This window comes from Equus caballus, chromosome 18 (genome assembly GCF_041296265.1).
Source record: "Equus caballus isolate H_3958 breed thoroughbred chromosome 18, TB-T2T, whole genome shotgun sequence".
In the NCBI taxonomy this organism is placed as follows: Eukaryota; Metazoa; Chordata; class Mammalia; order Perissodactyla; family Equidae; genus Equus; species Equus caballus.
The window spans coordinates 21,135,923-21,158,157 of record NC_091701.1 but is presented as its reverse complement, the minus strand read 5'-3'; the positions used below and the strand labels follow the sequence as shown (position 1 = coordinate 21,158,157).

General features: G+C 40.6%; 1 protein-coding gene across 10 annotated transcripts in view; it reads right to left on the bottom strand.

Moving 5' to 3' along the window:
- THSD7B (thrombospondin type 1 domain containing 7B) overlaps positions 1–22,235 on the bottom strand; it is a 1,030,427-nt gene that overhangs the window by 854,026 nt on the left and 154,166 nt on the right. For 7 of the 10 annotated variants that reach the window (XM_070240788.1, XM_070240790.1, XM_070240789.1 and 4 more), the window contains one exon: positions 11,730–11,860. The exons of 2 other annotated variants lie outside the window; for them this stretch is intronic. The gene's annotated coding sequence lies outside the window, so the exon portion shown is untranslated. Of the gene's footprint in view, positions 1–3,738; positions 3,812–11,729; positions 11,861–22,235 lie in introns of all 10 variants that reach the window. One more of the 10 variants, XM_070240797.1, reaches the window with a different exon arrangement.

The window sequence follows — 22,235 nt, the reverse complement described above, 5'->3', positions numbered from 1 at the left end:
TCTGACACAAGTTAGTCTGCCAGAACCCAACCAGCTAGTTTCTACCCAGAAAAGTCAAGCTCAAGTTCTACTTCTTCTAAGAATCTCCTCTATTTACCCTGGTCCCTGTGGTTCTCTTTCACCCGTGAACTTTAATGGCGTTTTCAGTTCAGCTCCACGCATTTTAGTACATGATTGCATTCTCTTTTATTTTCCTCCACCAGTTTATAGCGTTACAGAATTAAATTACTATGATAACATATGACATAATAAATATATATGTAGTTAATATATGCATTATAATATTATTATAATTACATAATCTATAGAATTAAAGAATTATAAGCTGATATCTCAACACACCTGTAAATTCCCTGAGAGCGGAAGAATCTAACACTCATGTTGCTTTATATTCATCAGAGGAGAACTTAGAAATCCAAAAAATATATTTATAGAGAGAAAGAGAGGTGGACTCACTTATTATCCCTATTCACCAGAAACACAGAAGTAATTCAATATACATAATGTCCAATGCAGCCCGCCCATAGTATCTCTTCAATAAACAATAGTTCCCCATCTCTGTCCTTTAAGAGAAGACATAGTCCTCCCACTTCCTCTTCCTCTCTTAGACCTAGCAGCAAAAATCGCAGGATCTGTTTTCACCTTATACGATACAGCCGTTAAGGCCAATGGGATAAGAAAGCTAAATATTCTCTAGCAGCTCCCCTCCCTGGAGAATGTGCAACTATCGCCTCCTCTCCAACCTCGTTTAGAGAATTACATGATTTTAGGTAAGTCACAGGGGAGGAAACCTAGCCTGGTGATTAAAGGTATAGTCTCTGGAACCAGACAGAATTATCTTCCTGTTCAAGATCAACAAATTATTGATTATGTTTCTTTGGGCAAGTTTCTTAACATCTCTAAACCTCAATGTCCTCAGCCGTAGACTAAGGATAGCAGTACTACCTCCTTGGGTTTTGGGGGGCGGGGGGATTTAATGAGGTAATTCATGTGGAAATGCTTACAACAGGGTGGTGCATTATGCACATTCAATTAATGTTATATACCAGAGTAAGAGTAGAGTCTTCATGTTTATTTCCTGCTTCATCTCAATGGGCATGCGCTCAGTATAATAATGTCCCACCATGTTTAATTTCACGTCATTATTCAATGGTGTCTACATATGGAACAACAAATTGAAGAATTTGCTTTGGATAGCTTGTACTGATTTCACCACAACTCACACAACAGGACATGCACATAGGGTCACATTAAAGGCAGAATCCCTACTTTCTCTGGTTCTCTCTCCCAAGTTTTTAATATAGCCTCTTGCAAAGTACTCATTCTCTGTACCTCTGAAGTCCCCAGGGGAGTCTCACATGGGTTCTTCAAAAGTATTCTGATCCCCCAGTCAGTGTACAAAGCTCAGAGATTTACACCTGCTGGTGCCCCACAAAGGACTGGTGATGTTTGTGCCAAGACGGCTACCTTACCATGTTCTCGAAGGTGTGAGTTGCAAGGTGCCAAAGGAATCAGAATCCTTGGAGTCATCCCTGGAATAGGGCCATTCTACATTCTATACAGAAATGAGGAAGATGGCCCTTCTCTGTCCCCATGTCACTCTGTCTCCTGGGCACCAAGGTGAGACCACTTGCCTCGTAGAAGCAGCTTCTTCACTTTCCTTCTGGATGCTCTTTCTCAGAAGGCAGTCAATCCACTTGGGGAAGTCCTTCTTCAGACAGAACGCCATATACCCAGTTTCTCTCACAGAACTAAACTGCTATCTGGTTTAGGGGGAAATAGCCATACATATCTGAATAGGTTTGTAGCTATTGCCAAGAGAAATGGAAGTAGCAAGAAGAAAGTTTACTTATAAAGAAAAGGCAAGGAAGAAAATGAATACTTATTGAGCATCTCTTCTATGTCCAGCCCTCCCTCCCCAGAGGTTCAGGAAAGAAACTATTAGTCTAGCCAAACAAACAAATAAATGACCCTGCTGTAACAGCCCCTGGGGGTCCTCAGCCAAGAGTTCATAGCCAGAGTCATATCTGGTTTAAGCTTAACCTGGCTCCTGCTATACTGGATTACTGCCTTCCCTTCCCTCTGACCAAAGGTCAACTGCCTTCTCCGGGCTTCAGCCAGCATCAGGTGTCAAACTCTCTCTGCTTATGTGGAAGAAGGGACAAGTCAGGGCTCTTGAGCTCATCAAGATGATTTCAATAGAAATCTCTACCTGCCTCTGAGGACAGAATTACAGAATTGAAATAGCCCTGTAGAGGCTGAACTTCACAATTGCCCCAGGTTCCAATGCAGCGCAAAGAGTTGATGAATTAGAGAGATTTTCTGTTTGATAGTACCGAAAGATTAGCTCTCTTACAATAGAATGGGAGACTACGAATAAAAGTGGTTCAATTGTAGTACATAAAGGGGGGGGGGGAATCAGATAATATGGGTAATCTAGCTACAAGATGCAGCCCTTGACCACTCCATGGAGAGAGACCTTTGGACTCTCCCAAGGGGGCTTTTGGAAGACAGGGCCAGCCAGAACCTGGACCAGAGGCTGAGCCGGGCATTGCCCTTTCACCCAAAGCAGGCCACAGTTAGGGACAGTTTGAGGAGAGTGTTTGGAGAAATCCCTTGTCAAGTCAGAGAGCCAGACAAAAAGAAAATAAAATTGAACCTTTTTTACCCTTTTTCTCTAAGGCTAAGTTTTCTTTTATTTGATTTTCCTAATGAACCTGGCCCCCAGGATTGCAGTAATAAAATGTTTTAGACCCACCATCATGTAAGAACAAGCTATGTACTTTAGAAACATTTTCATACTTTAGGGCATCACTTTAAAGTGATAAAACATGTGAAACATGAGTTTCTTTAAAAAAAAAAGAGAGAGAGAAAGAAAAAAATTTTAAAAGCTTCCAATTGCACTTCTTAAATAAAATTTCTCTCCTCACATTTTTCTTTACTGTTTTTCCATTCATGAAAGTTAAATCTTTTAGCAATCTTGACACTTGCTGAAGGAGTTGACCATCCCCCCCTTGATTTTCTGTCTCTCACAAATTGGTTCAGCAGCTCTTCTGAAGGCAAGGGCATCAGAAAAGCCAGAATTATTAACCAGGGATCAGGGGCTGCCTGAGGCCACTTGAATTTCTTTGTATGGGCAGCATCACAGAATAGTCATGTGTGGACTTATTTTGTGAAGGCACATTTGGAAACTGCACCAGTCCATTGGGATCACCAGGAAGCCATTCAGCAATTCTCTTGCATAAGACTTTGTATCCAGTCCAGCCAAAGTGGAAATTATATGGTTAGTTTTATGCCACTGTGTCAGATAATACAATGTAATTTTCAGTAAATGCATCAGGTACTTTGGCATTAGAAATAGTCTAAATGAAACATTTTTAACACATGTGATAGCATACTGCACATGCAATTCTCAGAAAGGGCAGTTTAAACCATATGTTTAAATTATGGATAAATATATACACACACATATTTGCTTATATATGCCTAGACTGTCTCTGCAAGGACTGTATCCACATGAGAAACATAAGGATACATGAAAAACAACAGAAGTTAGACTCACTTGTAACCACACAGCCTCCGGATACTTTTGAGTCTTATACTATGGCATGTGATTACCCATTAAAAAATAAATCAGGGGGCCGGCCTGCTGGTGCAGCAGTTAAGTTCGCACACTCCGCTTCAGTGGCCCAGGGTTCACCAGTTTTGATCCTGGGTGCAGACCAACTCACCACTTACCAAGCCATGCTGTGGCAGGCATCCCACATATAAGACAGAGGAAGATGGGCACAGATGTTAGCTCAGGGCCAGTCTTCCTCAAAACTAAACAAACAAACAAACAAACAAATCAATCAAGGGCCAGCCCCAGGGCATAGTAGTTAAGTTCCCTGTGTTCCGCTTAGGTGGACTGGGTTCATGGGTTCGGATCCCAGGCTTGGAACTATACCACTCATCAGCCATACTGTGGTGGCGACCCATGTATAAAGCGGAGGAAGATCGGCACAGATATTAGCTCAGGGCTAATCTCCCTCAGCAGGAAATAAATAAATAATAAATATTACTTAACATAAAATTTTTTTAAAAAAATCAAATGACACCAGCTGCCTTAAAAGTATAGTGATCTTCTACAAGTCTCTAAATATAAAGATGAGGGGGGAGCTGATCTTGGGATTGGTGGGGACTGTGCAGGGTTGATGTGCAGTGGAGGGAATGCCAATGAATAAGATGGCAGATGAATCACTGGTTCAATAGAATGCTGACTCTGCACCACGAGGTGGGTGAAGCATGACGAATGTCCTAGAAAAGTTCCCAGACCAGCAGCAGATTCGAGACTCCAATATAGGAAATAAAATACAGCAGGATAGGTGGCATAAGGAGTAGGAGTGTGTCCTGATATGTTCTCATATAGCTAGTTAAACCCATCAATATGTTCATTGACTGCAAAATAAACTCATTTTTCTTCCTGTGGACACCAAAGCAAGGTGTTTGTGACCTAAATCTTCCTTCCAACCATTAGTGTGACAAAACACTGACAACCCCCACAGCTGCATGAACCTCTGTGGATGGGCTCAGGAGCTTCAGCCTGAGAATGCCTGAGAGCATCGGGTTTTTTCCTCCGAAAGGCAAAGGTTTGAATTCTGTTACTTTCTTGATGGGCAACTTTGAGAAAATTGCCTAATGACTGGAAGCATCAGTTTCCTAATCAGAAAAATGGGAATGAAAGTCTCTGCATTGCAGCCTTGCTGTAAGGAGTGTGTGTGTGTGTGTGCATGTGTGTATGCACGCACGTGCACGTGCATGTGTGTAGCAGGGTGGGGTGGGCATTTCACATATCATATTATTATGCTGGCTTGTAGAAGGAACTCAATAAATGGTGGTCGTTAGGATCCTGGTTGCTTTAATACTAATCACTATTGGGCTGGCCCAGTGGCATAGTGGTTAAGTTGCACACTCCACTTTGGTGGCCCAGGGTTCACAGGTTTGGATCCCGGGCATGAACCTAGGCACCACTCATTAAGCCACGCAGTGGCAGCATCCCACATACAAAATCGAGGAGGATTGTCATAGATGTTAGCTCAGCGGCAATCTTCTTCAAGCAAAAAGAGGAAGACTGGCAACAGATGTTAGCTCAGAGCCAATCTTCCTCACCAAAAAAATAAAAATTAAAAATAGTGATAATAATAATAATAATAATAATGATAGCTATGGAGAATGAGGGAGACCCTGATAAATATTTGAGAGTGATCTTAAACTTATCACAAAAGGGAATGATAGCTCATAAAGAATAAACGTAAACCAGAACAAATAGCTAAATATCTGCTACACTTATGAGCATATATGTGCCTCCTCTTGGTTTATGGAGCCCATGATTATCTCTGTCAGCTGGGATAGTCAGATAAATGCACTATATTAAAGAGTAGGCCTATTCTATGGAAATCAATCTATAAAATAAAGAATCCAGAAATGACAGCAGCCTGATGATTATTTTATTTGATCTGTTTATCTATTTGTCTCCCTGCCATCTGTCACAGCTGTACCTGAGGGTCCACTCCAGGGGTGTTACCTGGCTGCAGGAGAGTCAAGGTTTGAGTGTGAAAGGAAGAGCCAGGTCAGCCTTGGGCACTAACGGGGCAGCATGTGCGGCTGGTTGAAGGTCAGTCTGGGTGGTGCAGGACTGGAGACACAGTTCTTCCTCCCTGTCCCAGGTGGCCACAGAAGCCAGTTTGGGGCAAAGGACAAAGCCCAGAAAGGACCAACCCTCCACTGTAGATCCAGATCTTCCTTATTAAGAAATGGGTCAAAACAAAATAATGAGGACTTAGGGGCCAAGCTGGGCCTCTCTTGGGTTGGCAAGAGGAAGACCATGGTCAGGGACCCCTACACTGGGAGCCAAGCTGTGCCCAGGGCAGAACAGGCAAGTGCTTGGTCATCAAGCCATGGGCAGAGACACAGGAGACTAAAGGTTTAGCAGGCTGCCCGGGGAGTTGGGCAGGTGGAGGTTTGCTGCCAATGGTGGCCTGTAATAGGACTGATCAGGGTTTTATGTGGCAGCCCTTCCCACAGGGAGAGTGTATTTGTCCTAAAGGAGCTGGCCTGTTGTGGAATGGGAGAGGGAAAGAGGACAGAGTTGGTCCTGCTGGGGCAGTGGTTACTTCGTTGTAGGGACCTACACCATGTCTTTCCTGAGCAGCCAAATTGATTCATTCAGGCAAAGGAAGATTTGGTGGTACTTGGATTAAAGTCAAACAAAATCCTAAGTTCTAACCACAGTCTACCATGTCCTATGCAGCATGGCCCTGCCCACCTCTCTGACCTCACCTCATGCCAATTTCCACTTTGCTCACTCCCTACCAACAACCCTTTCTGCTTCCTGATAGAGCAAAGCTCAGTCCCACCTCAGCATGTTACCTTTGCTTGTGAGTGTCTGGTTCACTCTTCCTCTGCTTGTGAATGGCTATCTCATCTTTCGGGCCTCAGCTTAGGGTCATCTTCTTAGAGAAACCCTCCAGGGCCACCATTTACTGGAGCCCCACTGCATTTTATCATGCTATGAGCTGTTTTCTCTCATAATACTTCTGATACCAATGTGTGTGGGGGTTTTTTTTCCTATATCAACCAATTTTCCAACTTTCCAGACACTAATTGGGTGTCCTAGAGTTAGTACAGACTCCACAGGCTAAGGGCTCATTCCCACAAGATGGGTCCCCAACTCCAGATGCCAATTCCAAGTCTCCTGTACTTCTGATGGACTGGCTATAAATCAGGGGTTGCCATAAGCCGCTCCTCAGATTCCATAATTTGCTAGACTGTCTCACAGAAGTCAGGAAAGCACTTTACTTACACTGACTGGTTTATTATAAAGGAACTGCCAAATGGAGGAGATGCAAAGGGCAAGGTATGAGGGAAGCGGAGTGGAACTTCCAAGCCCTCTCTGGGCATGCTTCCCTGGCAACACCTTGATGTGTCACCAACCAGGAGCTCCCTGAATCCTGTTGTTTAGGATTCTTATAAAGACTTCATTATGTAGACATGATTAATTCAATCATTGGCCATTGGTGATTAATTCAGTCTCCAGCTCCTCCCCTCCCCAGAGGTTGGAGTGGGGGCTCAAATTTCCAGCTCTCTAGTCATTACTTGGTCCTTCTGGTGAGCAGCCCCCATCCTGAAGCTATGTAGGAGCCCCCAGTCACCAGTCATCTCATTAGCATAGAAAAGACACTCTTATCCCTCTAGAGATTCCATGTGTTTTAGGATCTCTGAGCCAGGAACTGGAAACAGAAACCAAATATATATTTCTCATGTATCACAATATCACGCAGGCCTTGTAAGTTTTTGTTGAAAGCCAGATATGGTTATTGGGTAAAAGGAACTGTGGTAGATAAGATTTTTGTGTGAGGTTGCATGTTTATCTGGATAGGAATGGGGCTGTGTTTACTGTTTGCTGTAGCTGTGGTGTCAGATGCCAAAATTTTCTGCAGTGTGCTTGTTTTTGTCTCCTCTGTTATCTTTGAGTTTCTCTAGAGATATCTTCTTAAATAGAGTCTGAGGCTTGCAGCTCTTTCTGGTTGTAATCCCCTGTCATAATGAGGAGCCCTGTTGATGTGATGCTAAGGGGGAGGAGAAGCATTCTATAATCCTGTGATGAGGTCTCAGTCTCTTAGTTGGCCTGTGCCTCTGGCTGTGACCTTCACAAGCACTTCTCATTTCCCCCAACTGAGGTAAGACAGGAAGGCTGGAAGAAGCTGGTGTTGCATGTTTCTCTTCCCCCATGTTGGTTAGGCTGTGGCAAAACCCACTTTGGTTAGACTTTGGTAAAATAGTTTTCCTTGAGGGAAGACTTTTGTTAAGGAAAACAGAGCATTCTGGATGTATTTCAAAATTGTTACTTTTCCCTTCTCCCTGCCAGAAACGTGAGGGGATTTTTCTCCGATCCTCACTTGGAGAAACTGAGGCCCATCCACTCTTCATCATCTTACGCTATTTCATTTCCTTCATGCACTCACTACCCTCTAGAATTATCTTTTTATGTTTTAGTAGGTGTATAAAATCTGTGCTCCATTTGAATATAAGCTTCCAGAGGACAGAACCTTGTCTGTTTTGGTCACCACCATATCCTCAGCACCAGAATAGTGCCTGATACATAATAAATACCGGAATACTTCTTGAATGGGTACTTGAAAATCTGACTCCATGGGTTGATTCCAGCGACCAAGACACTACCTAGATCTTTATTGGACCTGAGAAAAGACCTTTCCCTTTCTCTATCAACAACACTCATTGCTCCTTGACTTGCCTTTGGATCCAAATCTGGCCCCTTATCCCCGGCCCCTTCTCTTCCTCCATAGGTCCATACACACACACACACACACACACACACACACACACATCACACACTCTCACAGCCTCTCCTGACCCTACAGGGCAAGCTTTCCTGTGAGCATCCAATTCTCTCTCCTCATGTCTTATCTCCTACCAGTCACACAGAAATCGGAGCTCTTATCCAATCTTATAAACACATTCAGGAAAATAGAAGAGTCTGACTGTCTTGAAATGAGGTGATCATTAATTTAGCACTTTCTCATCCTATTTATTCCCAGCCTCATGTGTAAGACGAGTAATGCTTTAAACAAATTGAATCACGCAGCTGGGAGGATGAGAGAGTTAGTATCAGCAATAATGAATATTCCTGCATTTTTATAGAACAATTATTGATTGTCTAGAAGAGTTTAGAGCTCAAGGTAAGTCTACCATTAAATAGCCAGTTAAAAATTCCAAGAGATTCATTATTACTCTTTAAAAATATATTATGAAAGAAATGGGATTGCATTTTCTATGCTATAAAACGAAAAGGTCTAAAGATGGTATATTCTCAATAAGCCTTTATTGCGATTAAAAAGAAAATGAATATCACAGAAGAAAATATTGGCTAAGATGAAATGAGAAAAGGGCAAACCAGTTTAAAAATTCAGTAATGTTTTAGCAGTTCAAACTGCTGGTACCTTATTAATATTTAGTCATCAGGTAAAACTGAGTTTTTAAACCTCTGTAATTTGAACAGTGGCTGTATATGCATAGGCATCTCATTGTCATCATGCCTCTATCTGGCCCTGCAGCTTCTGGGTCTTCTCTGGGCCTGAGCTTTTATTCTCACTATGTCTCACTCCCCCAGGCAGACTCACTCACCGTGGACCCTGAACTACGGAGGCCAGCCCTGACAAAGCAGAACCCAGACTTCTTGTGCTGCTTTTCCTCTGGCTCAGCCAGATAGAGCTGCTCACCATCCCTGCCTTCCCAGACACCTGAGACTGTCCTTCCCAGCACCTGGAGTGCCTTTCTCTACTCTCCCATGCTTAACCAAAGGCTCAAGGAGTAGTCAAATCCCACTGTCTCTGACCCAAGGTGCACAATACCTCCTCTGTTCACTTGGCATAGACACTCGGTTTCCTGGTGCTCCTAAGAAGCACAGCCTGGGCTTATATTTCTTTGCATCATGCCCCTTGAACATATTGTTGAAAAGAAGTTGGGTCACACATTAACTCTCCTCAAAATGCCTCATCAAAATGGGATGAGAGATTTTTGTTTTTAATCATGATTTACCAATAAGAAAACAGATCTAAAGAGAGTAAATTGTTCAAGTTCACACAGCTATTACATGGCAAAAAGAGAATTCAAAATCAGGTCTGTTGGAATTCCCTATTATCAACTCTTTTCAAATGCCTCACACCTTCCTGCTTCCTGCTCCGTGCATCGTTCTCACAGAGTTTTCCATCTGCAGAAAAAAATAATCCTATAAATGGGAGTCCAAGTCATGGACTCAGCAGGCAATAATAGTCTCATGCTGAATGAGGACCATCGTTCAGGCTTAAGGTGTGTTGTTCAGGGACACTAAGAGATTGAGATGTAGGAGAATAGCTCAAGGTACCAGGATCACATTCTAGAATGCTGCTAGTGAAACAAAGGCTTGGGGCTGTGTGATTTTTGTGTCCATGCTGGCCTGCAGCAGTGGTTCTCAACTGGGGGTACTTTTGCCCCTTAGGGGACATTTGGGACTATCTGGAGATATTTTTGGTTGTCATGACTGAGAAGGAGGGTGCTGTTTAGTGGTATCTAGTAGGCAGAGGCCAGAAATGCTGCTAAACATCCGCCCCCACACAGGACAACCTCCTCCCCAGCAAAGAATCACCCAGCCCAAAATGTCAATAATGCCGAGTTGGAAAAGCTTGGCCTCGAGGGAAGAAAACTTTCACAGTCATGGTCTCAGGCAGCCCCAACTGTTCCTGAGGTTGGCACTCTAGATATTGAAAGGGCCATTGGCTTCTTCCTGCTTTGGGTCATGTCAACTTTTGGTTTGGGGTCTGAGTATAGCTGGTTAGAGGAGACTTTATGGCCATGCCTGTATCTTTAAGGTACAGTCTTGAGAATGGAGTCCGGCAGCGTCCCTTATAGGATCACCCCTGGGATCACGAGACCATGTCCCACATCTGATATCTCTCAGAGGGGTTCCAGAAGAACATGTGGCTTTGCAACTTAAAGCCCTCTTTGGACATTCCTGTCATTCCCAATTCCCCCCTTTCCCTTCCTGCAGGCCCTGCTTCTCTCCATTCTGTGCTCACCAGCCTGTTTATAAGTCTCTCTGGCCCATCTCCTGCCTTTGTGTTCCATCACACATCCTTCTCAGCATGTGCCAACCCATACCCTCAGCTCCTTTCAAGGTCAGTTCAGGACTCGCCTCATTTAGGAAGAAAGACAGTGAGAAAGGGTCCTTCCTCAGCCAGAGAACTTCTCAAATGCCTGAACAACCCCACTTATGAGCCATCCCTGTGGCAATCACCTCAGCTGTGCAACGTTGGGGTTTGGGGTAGGGTTTGAGCACAGTGTCCATGACCATTTAGTGCTGGAACCAGGTTTACTGGGAGAATTTCCTGAAAAGGCTTCTCTCCTGTAAGGCCTCAGACTTATTCTTGAATCCTCATTCTACTTGTGGTCCTTACTCTAGAATCCAAACCACACCAGAGAAGGGAACTGTCATTAAAGAAATTAGTGGGAAATAACACGTTATAAGCCAAATATCATTAAAAGCATATTTTATGATAAGATATGCTCATTAAATACATTCGGAGTAAATGGAACCCTTTAACCTTGAAGATGTGGGGGGAATGCCCTTGGCTTGCTGATTGTTAGGAGAGAGTTTACCCTGTGACTGATATGACTTTATATCAAAAAATAAACTAGGACTTCAAGATCCCAGAGAACAGAGCCTTAAATAATGTTTTGAGATGCTAACTTAAAAGATGTCTGGAGCCTATGCAAACCCAGAGTCAGAAATTATATATCTCTTTCTCTTCCTCATAAAACATACTCTACAATAGAATATTTCACCTTTCATCTAAAAACATCTCTCTTCTCCTAGCCTCTGCCTCATAAATAACAGCAGTGAAGGAGAAAAATTAAGTTGGTATCCGCATTGCCTGAGATGCGTTTCAGAGAACAATTACTTTCTATAGCAGTTTTCAGATCAAAATGGTATCATGTTTTCTCATGAATTAGGTCAAGGAGGCTTGTGTTACAACTCGAATAATGTTGTAAGACAGAATGTTGTTCCCTGCCACATACAGTTCTATAAACTGATCATCTAAGAACTTTTAAAGTACCAGCCGCAGATAAAATCTTAACACATCAAGGGTAGTCAGCTACTCAGATAACAAGAGGTGGGGGTGGTGGGCACGTACTTAGGTGCTCTGCAACTCTCAGAATCACATAGCGCCTCATTCGCTTCAGAAGGCTCCACAAGCTGGCTGGAGGCAGTTAATCCACATACGGATGATGGGGAGAGAGACTGGATTGGAAAAGGCTTCACCACCTGTGAAGATGAAATGTGCTTTAAGAAAGGGAATTTAGTGAAATTAAACTCAATGAACACTGACCAAATACCTTCTTCGTGGAAGACACAGAATATACTTAAGGATCTCATTATAACATAGAAGAGACAGACAAGCAAGTGAATATTCACCAATCAGCGTAATAAGGTACAAACTGAGTTAGCACAGAGCAGGATATGAAATTTTCTTATGAGGGGTGGAAGTGGTTGGGATGATCAAGATGGTCATCTTTGAGCTAGGGTTTTTGTTTTGTTTTGTTTCTTTAAAGTTTGGCGCCTCTGCTAACAACTCTTGCCAATCTTCTTCTTCTTTTTTTTTCTGCCTTTTCTCCCCAAATTGCCCCAGTACATAGCTGTATATTTTAGTTGTGGGTCCTCTCTAGCTGTGGCATGTGTGATGCCACCTCAGCGTGGCCTGACGAGTGGTACCATATCTAAGCCCAGGATCTGAACAGGTGAAACCCTGGGCGACCAAAGCAGAGCACACAAACTTAACCACTCAGCCACAGGGCTGGCCCCTGAACTAGGGTTTTGAAGACTGAATAGGAGTTCTCTGGCAAAACAAAGTAAGAGTGATAATCTAGGAAGAGAGAACATTTATCCACTCATGTGACACAGTGTATTTGTAGGAAGGGCCATAGGAGAACCTAGTCTTAGATTTTAAAACATCTAGGAGCGTAAGCCTGGGGATTCTCAGGGATCAGTTAAATAAGTTTATTTATCCAGGAGAAGAGGACTAGCAAGGAGAAAGTTCTGTGACCCTGCCTGGAGACAGAGATGAAAAAGCCAGTATGAGTAGGAGGTGCCATCTGGACCAAGGACAGATTGGATGGTGTGGTCTGTGCTCTATCAACAGAGACTGTCACAGCAAAAGTACATGAGGAAATTTTGAAACATGGTACGTGGGCACTATGAATGACATCAAAGAGTGACATCAAGTGCAGGAGACAAATCAGTGCAAAATACAGTACTCCTCTGGCACAAGAAATTACGTTCCTTATGGAAGGGCAAGATAGAAAAGCAGAAACTGAGATGCTCTCAGGAGATAACAGATCCCCAGTGGACACAGAAATGTCCAGTAGGTGTCTGGCAGGAAATAATGGAAGCTAGATCAACATGCAGTTCCCAGAGGATACCGGAAGAAGAGCAGAAGCAGTCTAATGCAAGCCAACCTGTTTGGAAATCCATTATGATTCCCATAAGTATGGGCTCTGCCAATCCTTTATGCAGGACTGTGAACATAATCCATGGGCTTTAGAGTTAATATTATTAATGGGGTGCTATTGGTACCTGCAGGCTGGTGAGGTCTGGGGCAACTGGAATTACATATTTATTGAAGAGTGACATAGAGCAATGTGACATTGGTTTGGCTCCCAGGTGGCAAGAAAACTGATATCATAAGTTGGAAAGATGGCAGTTCATGTTATTTAGAGGCAAAACACCTGTCAAACTTTTTCATATGGTGGGGAGGGAGGCAGACAAGCCTACTCTGTCTACAGCTCTAAGAGAAGAGGCTGAAAAACAGTGTTAGTAATATAAGTTGGTCTGGAAAAAATTGGCTGACTTGCAAGTAGAAATGAGAGAGGATAGACAGCAAATACGTAAGGCTTTGCGTGGTTGAAAGGCTGACTGCTCCAAGACTCCAAACAGTAAGAAATGGGAATTTAAAAAGTAAAAATGGTCTCGAACCACAAACATTTAAATCCTCTTTTGATTGATTAAAGTGGCTCAGTGGAAAGATCATATTAAGGTTCTACTTATCCCAGGCATAGGTTCAGATATCCTTAAGATGGTCATTGTTAGGTTGAAATAGAAAGGGGCGTGGAGGAAAGGAAGCAATGAAATAAATCAGTATCAAGCCTTATATCTAGTAATCCTTAAGCATGCTCACAGGCACCTGGAATTGACCAGAAGCAAACAGATCAGAAGACTACCAAGCTTTGAAGAAATGTTATTGCCAAACAAAAGTCTCTGACTATTCCAGTGCTACAATAACTTTGAGTCTTCTAGTTTGCATGAGCAGGAAAAAGGGAGTAAAAGCTTTGCAGTCTGCAAGGAAGGCAAGTCCCCCAAACATCTCCTTCAGATATGGCCAAGGAAGACATGCAGAAGGAAGAAGGAGAAAAACACCTCCCAGAGGACAGGCCCAGGGGCAAAGGAGAATAATGGACAAGGGAGCTGTCTCCAGAGAGTGCTATCAAAGACAAAACAAGACAATTCCTCCACCATCAAGGTAGGAGTCCTTCAAAATGCTTGTGGCTCCATAACTGCCAAGGACCAGTCGCTGTCCTATGCCTTCTATGCTTCCTCTTCCCAAATAAGAGTCCATACCGAGGTTACCCTGTCCTTGCTCCATCATTGCATATTAGATGTGTGGGATGGGGGTAGGAAGGATAACTTGTCCTTTTAGTTCACAAGTTGCTGAGCCAAGAAAGGCCACATCTGAACCTGATGGAGAAGATGGCACATCGCTCAGAAATCATGGAGCTGGACACAATGACTAGATAGGACTTTGGGTCAGCCCTTGTTGGGAAGGAAGTGAATCTGTGCCATGTGTGGGGATAAGGAGGCATGTGGATAGTTAGTGACCAGAGGGGCAGAGGGTAGCAGGGACATCTTTCTCATCAGCAAAATTTGTGAGTGAAATTTTGGCTAGGAAGAAGCTTCCCGTCCAAGACTACATTTCCCAGTCCCTCTTGCGTCTAAGGGGGACCACATGACTGCTTCTGACCAACCGAATGTGAGCAGAAATGATGCCTATCCCTTACAGTCTGTGGTGCTTAAGTGTTCAAGGTGCCTTTCTTCCCCATATTCTTTTCCTTTCATACAGACACTGGAGGCCACATATTGGCAGCACCTCAGGACAGAAGGACCCTAGATCCCCTTGAAGGAGCCTGAGTGGCCACTTGAAAGAGGGACACCTAGTAAATGTAACTATTCAGGAATAACTACATTGAACTTTGAGTAAAAGAGAAAGAAATTTCATTGCATTAAGTCACTGCGATTTTGTTGTTGTTGTCACAGCAACTGGTGTTAATTAAGCTAATACAACTAGTATAGGCAAGTGCATAGAAGTAAGAAATATCACACTGTGGTTAAGGAACTAAAATAGTTCATACTGTTAAAACATAATATGGACAGGAAGAAGTGGCAGGAGGTGAGGCTGAAGAGGTAAGCAAAGACTATTTCTCAAAGTGTATCCCGTGAACTACCTGTATTCAAATCACTCAGGAGTCTAATTGGGTTTCGGGAGCTTCACCCCAGACCTACAGAGTAAGAATCTCTTAAGAAGAGGCTCTCAAAGACACATTTTTAACAAGACCCAGGTGATTTAAATGCACACAACAGGTTGAGAGCTACCTGGCTGGATGGTGAAGGAATCTCATGTGTCATTTTAAGTTTTCTTTATTTCATTTTACCATGCAGGCAATTAGGAACTGGTGAATGGTCATAACTAGGGAAGCAATATGATCTCAGTAGGGTATTAACTCCATGAGGGCAAAGAGTTTATCTGTTTTGTTCCCTACAATATCCTTAGTGCCTTAAATAGCATCTGGAATTTAGTAGGTACTCAATAAATTTTTATTGAATAAATGAATCAGATTTGAGTTCTAAAATAAGCATTGCCAAGGAAGTGTAGATAAAGAATTGGAGGGGAAGATAATGGCTGCTGAGCTACCTGTTAGGAGGTTATTAAAATTGTTGAGGTGTGAGATGATGTATTTTTAAGTTAAAGCAACAGCAGAAAGAATAGAGGAGAGGGTATGATTTCGAAATATATTTAGAAGGATAAATTGGTGTGTCTTAGTGACTGATTCAAGTAAGTGAGTGGGAGAAAAGGAAGAGTCTAGGAAGGCTGACTTTTTTTCTTGTCTAATGAAATTGATGATGGTGTTATTCACAAAGATCTAGAACTTAAGTCAGTTTTCAGAAGAACATGGTGTTTAATATTGGATATACTGAATTTGAAAGTCTGATAAAACTTTCCAGACACTCAGTATATCATAGGCTGTATGTTTCAGGAATACCTGAAAAAGAACTGAGCTGTAGAGACAGATTGAGGTTTGCATTCATTCATTTATTGATTCATTCATTAAACAAACATTTACTGAGTGTCTACCTTATTAGATGCTGGACTAGGGGTTAGACATACAAAGATGCCTTCAAGAGTCTCAGAGTTTCATGAAAGGGCTAATGAATAGTGAGCTCCCTGAAAAAGATTTCCCAGGAGGTCAGAAGAGGGGCACCCAACCCAAGGACGTTGAGAGAACTAGCTTCACAGTGGAGACCTTCAGAGAAATTGCACCGTAGGCAGAAGCATGAGCATGGACAGAAGTCAGTTCTAGCAGATTGAGGGAGACAGAAGCGAGATTGCATGGGTTGAGAAGTGAATGGGAGATTAGGAAATAGGGATAGTGAGTTGAAGACAACTTTTCCAAGAAATTTTGATGAAAATGGAAGAAGAAGAGAAACAGGCCAATAGCTAGAGGGAGCACTAAAGAGGCTCAAAAATTACACTGAGAATAAGAGTTGAGCATGTTTTCCTTCAGAGGCACAGGAAAGGTTGAAGTTATAGGAGAAAGAGAGGCAAAAATTGATGAAGCGAAATCACAGAGATGACAGAACGGATGGAATAAGTTCACTTGACAGAATGAGCTGTGGACAGGAGGTGAAAGACCTCTCCCACTGCACGTGGTGGGAAGGAAGTGCACAAATGGAGATGATGCCTGGAGGTGGGAGGGAGGGGCTGGGAAGGGGAAGGTGCCTGATGCCATGTATGGCAAGCACTGTTACAGGTTTTGGCGATGGAGCCAGCAGGGAGTACTTTTTGGGTTTAAACAAGAAGGAAAAGAAAACTATAGAGCTATAACTTTTAAGGAGAAGCTAAAACCAATTGACCCAGCATGCCAGAAAATATGCATTATGCCAGGAGTAATATTAGTCTTTATAAAGATTAATTTGTTCCCAAGTAATTAGAACTCTATAACATCCCAGGAGCCTGGGAGAGTTATTTATCTGTGCAACCCCGTGCCTAGCAGAGTGCCTTGCCCATGACGAGCACTCAACAAACGATTGCTGTGTGAGTCCTGGGCCCGGCCAGTACCTCTACAGCAACCTCTATCTATGCCTAACAGCTATAAATTTTGATTTATAATGAAACTAACATCCTAATTAAAAACAAATTACTAACAATTAAGAGTAATAGCCATCCATTTCAGTAAAACAGCTTCTCATAAGAGCCCTGGACCAATGAAGATGACCAAGATTACATTCAGAAAACCCGCACATGGTTCAATGCAATTGGGAAAAAATGCCTAGAATTCATGACAGCACCTCTGGTTGCGCAGAGCGCTTTATCAACCTCTTTATATTCAGACAAGTTTCCCTTGGATTTAGAGTAAGATTTAAATAATCTCCTAAAACAACATATGCTCAACTCATAACTGTTACCAAACATATGTTCAGAATGCATGAGCCAATATCTATGATTTATTCAAGAGAAGGCAGCATGCCTATTTATTCTTTTCCCATTTTCAGATTCTTTTCAGATCCAATATGAAAAAGGTACGGAAATTTTATAATTTCATTCTTCAGGTTTACCTAAATAGGCAATAGAAGTAGAATTAGATCAATGATTTCACTGTTACCACCACCTTACCCGCCACCACCATCAGCAGTATCACCATCATCCTCAGCATCAGTAAAATACGTGCCTATCTGAGAGACCTAGGCGCTGGACCAGCGATTCACAGACACAGCCCTTACACTTGGAAAGCTCATTAAAGTCAAGTGACACAAATGGAGGAAGAAAGGATATCAACCTGTGGCTAGATGAGACTGCCTCCCCAACCATGTGGACTAAACCAATTCAAAATCAGACCAGTGGATCTCAACCCTCACCACACATTAGAATCTCATGGGAAACTGAAAAATAGAATTTGACTTTGGATGCCCAAAATCAACTATATCAGAATCTGGAAGGAGGGATATGTTGGGGATCCAAGCTTCAGTATTTTTGGAAGCTTTACGAGTTTTTTTAATTATTAAATTTTTATTTTGAAATAACTATAGATTCACATGCAGTTGTAAGAAATAATAGAAAGAGATCTTGTGAACCCTTACCCAGTTTTCCCTGATGATAATATCTTGCAAAACTATAGTGCAACAACGAAACCAGGATACTGACATTGGCACAGTCACGACAAAGAAAAGTTCCATCACCACAAGGATCTCTCCTGTTTTTCTTTCATAGCCACGCCCACTACCACCTCCACCCCATCCTCAAGCCCTGGTAACCACTAAATGTTCTCCATTTTTAGAGTTTTGTCATTTCAGGAATGGCGTACAAGTGGAAACATACAGTACGTGACCATTTAGGATTAGCTTTTTTCATTCAGCGTAATTCCCTTGAGATACATTCAAACTGTTCCATTTATCAATACTTTGTTCCTTTTTATTGCTGAGTCGTGTTCCACAGAATGGATGTACCACAGTTTGTTTAACCATTCATCTGTTAAAGGAATCTGGGCTGTTTCATGTCTTAAGGCTATTATGAATAAAGCACCTAGGAACATTTGCATATAGATATTTTGTGTGTGAAAATGTGTTTTTATGTCTTTGGGATAAATGCCTGTGTGTATTTGCATATTTAATTTTACAAGAAATTGCCACATTGTTTTCCAAAGCGGTTGTATCATTTTACATTTCGCCCAGCCATGTATGACTGATCCAGTTTCTCTGCATCTTTTCCAGCATTTATTATTGTCACTATTCTTCATTTTAGCTATTCTGTGAGTAGGAATATCTCATTGTGGTTTAAATTTGCATTTATCTGATGGCTAATGATGTTGGACATCTTTTCATGTACTTGTATGCCATCTGCATATTGTCTTCAGTTCTCTGCCCATTTTCTAATTGGATTGTTTATTTTTTAAATGTCTACTTTGAAGAGTTTTTTATATATTCTAGTGACTAAAACTTTGCTGGATATGTGGTTTATAAATATTTTTCTTCTAGTCTGTGGGTTATCATTTTGTCTTCTGAAATGGGTTTTTCATAGAGCAAAGGTTTTTTGATTTTGGTTAGGTTCAATTTATCTATTTTTCCTTGTAAGGATCATGTTGCCAGTACTACGTTAAGTAAGAGTGGTGAAAGTGGATATATTTGCCTTGTTCCCAACCTTAGAGAGAAATCCTTCTGTTTTTCAATATTAAGTATGATGTTTCCAGTAGATTTTAGTAGATGCTCTTTATTTAGTTGAGAAAGCTTCCCTCTCTTACTATTTTTTGAGTGTTTTTATCATGAATGTGTGCTTGATTTTGTAGAGTGCTTTTTCTGTGCCAATTAGTATGATTATATCCATCGATTTTTCTTGTTTAGCCAGAAATACTATAAATTCTTTTGATTGATTTTTGAATGTTGACCCATCTTGGGCACCTAGAATAAATCCCACTTGGTCATGATATATAATCCTTTTTATACATTGTTGTATCCGATTTGACAATATTTTATTGAGGATCTTTGTGTCAAAGTCCATGATTGATATTGGTCTGTAGACTTTTTTTTGTCTTTGTCTATTTTTGATAACAGGATAATACTGACTTCATAAAATGAGTTGGGAAGTGCTTCTTCCTTTTATATTTTCTGGAAGAGATTGCATAAAATTGATGCTAATTCTTTAAATGTTTGGTAGAATTCTCCAGTGAAATAATATGGGCCTGCAGATTTCTTTTTTTAGGAGCTTTGAAATTAAAAATCAAATTTTTAAATAGTTATAGAACTACTCGCATTGTCTATTTTATCTCTATTGAGTTTTGATAGTTTATGGTTTCTGAAGAATTGATTAATTTCTTCTAAACTGTCAAATTTATGAGCGTAAAGTTGTTTATAGTGTTCCCTTATTATCCTTTTAATGGCTGTAGGATCTGCAATGATATCCTCTTTTTCATTCATAATATTGGTAATTTGTATCTTTTCCATTTCTACCTTTGTCAGTCTTGTTAGAGGTTTATCAATTTTATTGATTTATTCAAAATTTTGTTTCATTGATTTTCTCTCTTGTTTTCTTCTTTTGATTTCGTTAAATTCTACTCTTTATTATTTCCTTTCCCCCTACTTGCTCTTCTTTTTCTAGTTTCTTTTTTTAAGATAAGAACTTAAATTATAGATATCAGAACTTTTCTCTTTTCAAATATAAGTTTTTGGTGCTATAAATTATGGTAGCTGTGCCCCACATATTTTAGTATGTTGTATTTTCGTTTTTATTCAGTTATATGTATTCTTTTATTTCCTTTGAGATTCTCTCTTTGATCCATGGATTATTTAAAATATTGTTTAATTTCTAAGTGTTTGGAGATTTTCCTATTGCCTTTCTGTTATTGATTTCTTGTTTGATTCTATTATGGTCAGAGAACATACTCTGTATGATTTCTATTCTTTCAAGGATTTTTTTGTGTGTGTGGCCCAGAATGCAGTCTATTTTGATGATTGTTACATGGACATTTGGAAAAATATGTATTCTGTTGTTTTTAGGCACTGTGTTCTATACATGTCAATCAGATCCTGTTACTTGATTGTGCTGTTCAGTTCTTTTTTATTCTCACTGATTTGCTGTCTAGTAGTTCTATTAGTTGTTGAGAGTTGAGTGTTAAAGCTCTGCACTATTTCTCTTTTCTGCTCTGTCAGCTTTTCTTTCATGCATTTAAGGATTTGTTGTTTGGTGCATAGATATTTAGGAATGTTATGGCTTCCTGGTGATATGCTGTTTCATCATTATATAATGTCCCTCTTTGTCTCTAGGAACTTTCTTTGCCATGAACTCTACTTTACGTGATATTAACATAGCCACTCTTACTTTCTTAGTAGTGTTTGCCTGTTACTTTTTCCATCCTTTTATTTTAACCTAATGTGTTGCTGTGTTTGAAGCAAATTTCTTATAGCCAGCTTATGTTGGAACATGTTTTAATCCACTCTACTAATCTCTGTCTTATAATTGGTATATTTAGACCACTTATATTTAAACTAATTATTAATATGTTAGGGCTAAGACTGCCATTTTATTATTTGTTTTCTGTCTGTTTCCTCTGATTTAGTTCTTCTATTTCTCTTTTCATGACTTCCAACAGATTTTTTGAACATTTAAAAATTTAACCTTGATTTATTTACAGTAAATTTTGGTATTTAGCTTTATATAATTTTATTAGTGGTTGCTATGTGGCTTACAATGTGCAAATGTAACTTGTCACAGTCTACTGGTATTAACATTCTGTCACTTTGAATATAGATAACTTGTTTCCTCCCCACTTTTTCAATGTAACTGCCAAAAGTATTTCCTCTACATATATTGAACACTACATCTGATTGTGTTAAAATTTTTACTTCAATAGTCAAACATAATTTAAGAAACTCATAAGAAATAGAATATTCTCTTATATCTACTCTTTTTATTTTACCTACCCGTTTGTTCCCAAATATTCTTTTCCCATAATTTATTTTGTGTTTAGAGAACTTCCATTAGTCATTCTTTAAGGGCAGGTATGCTAGCTAGAGATTCTTTCAGTTTTCCCTCTCCTGAGAATGTCCGTAACTTCATTCCAGAAGGATATTTTTGTGGATATAAAATTCATGACTGACAATTCTTTTCTTTCAGTACTTGAAATTTATTGTGCCACTTCCTTTTGGCCTCCTGACTTCCAGATTATAAATACAAGGTCATTCAAATTGGTTGTATAAAAAGTGTATTGCTTCTCTCCGGCTGCTTTCAAGATTTTTTCCTTGTCTGTAGTTTTCAGAAGTTTAATTATGATGTTATCTTGGCAGGGATTTATTTGAGTTTATCTTACCTACTTGGCCTTCATTTGACTTCTTGAATCTGTAGGTTTATGTATTTTGCCAAATTTGGGGAGATTTCAGTCAGTATTTTTTCAAATACTTTTTCAATCTCACCATCTTTCCCCTCTCCTCTGGGACGCTGATGATACAAACATTAGATCTCTTGTTATTGTCCCTTAGGTCCCTAAGACTCTCTTCTTTTCCCCCAGGCTATTTTCTCTCTCTTGTTTACATTTGGTAAATTCTATTGATGTTTCCTCAAGTTCATGGATTCTATCCTCTGTCATCTCCACTCTACTACTGAGCCCATCAAGCAAGGTTTTTATTTTAGTTATTGTATTTTTCAATTCGATAATTTCCATTGAATTGTTTTTTATAATTTCTATTTCTTTGCTGAGATTTCTATTTTTTCATTTTGTTTCAAGAGAATTCATAAATGCTTGTGAAAATATTCTTATGATGGATGCTTTAAAACCCTTGTCATGTAATTCCAACATCTGATTTATCTCCGTGTCGGCACCTGTTG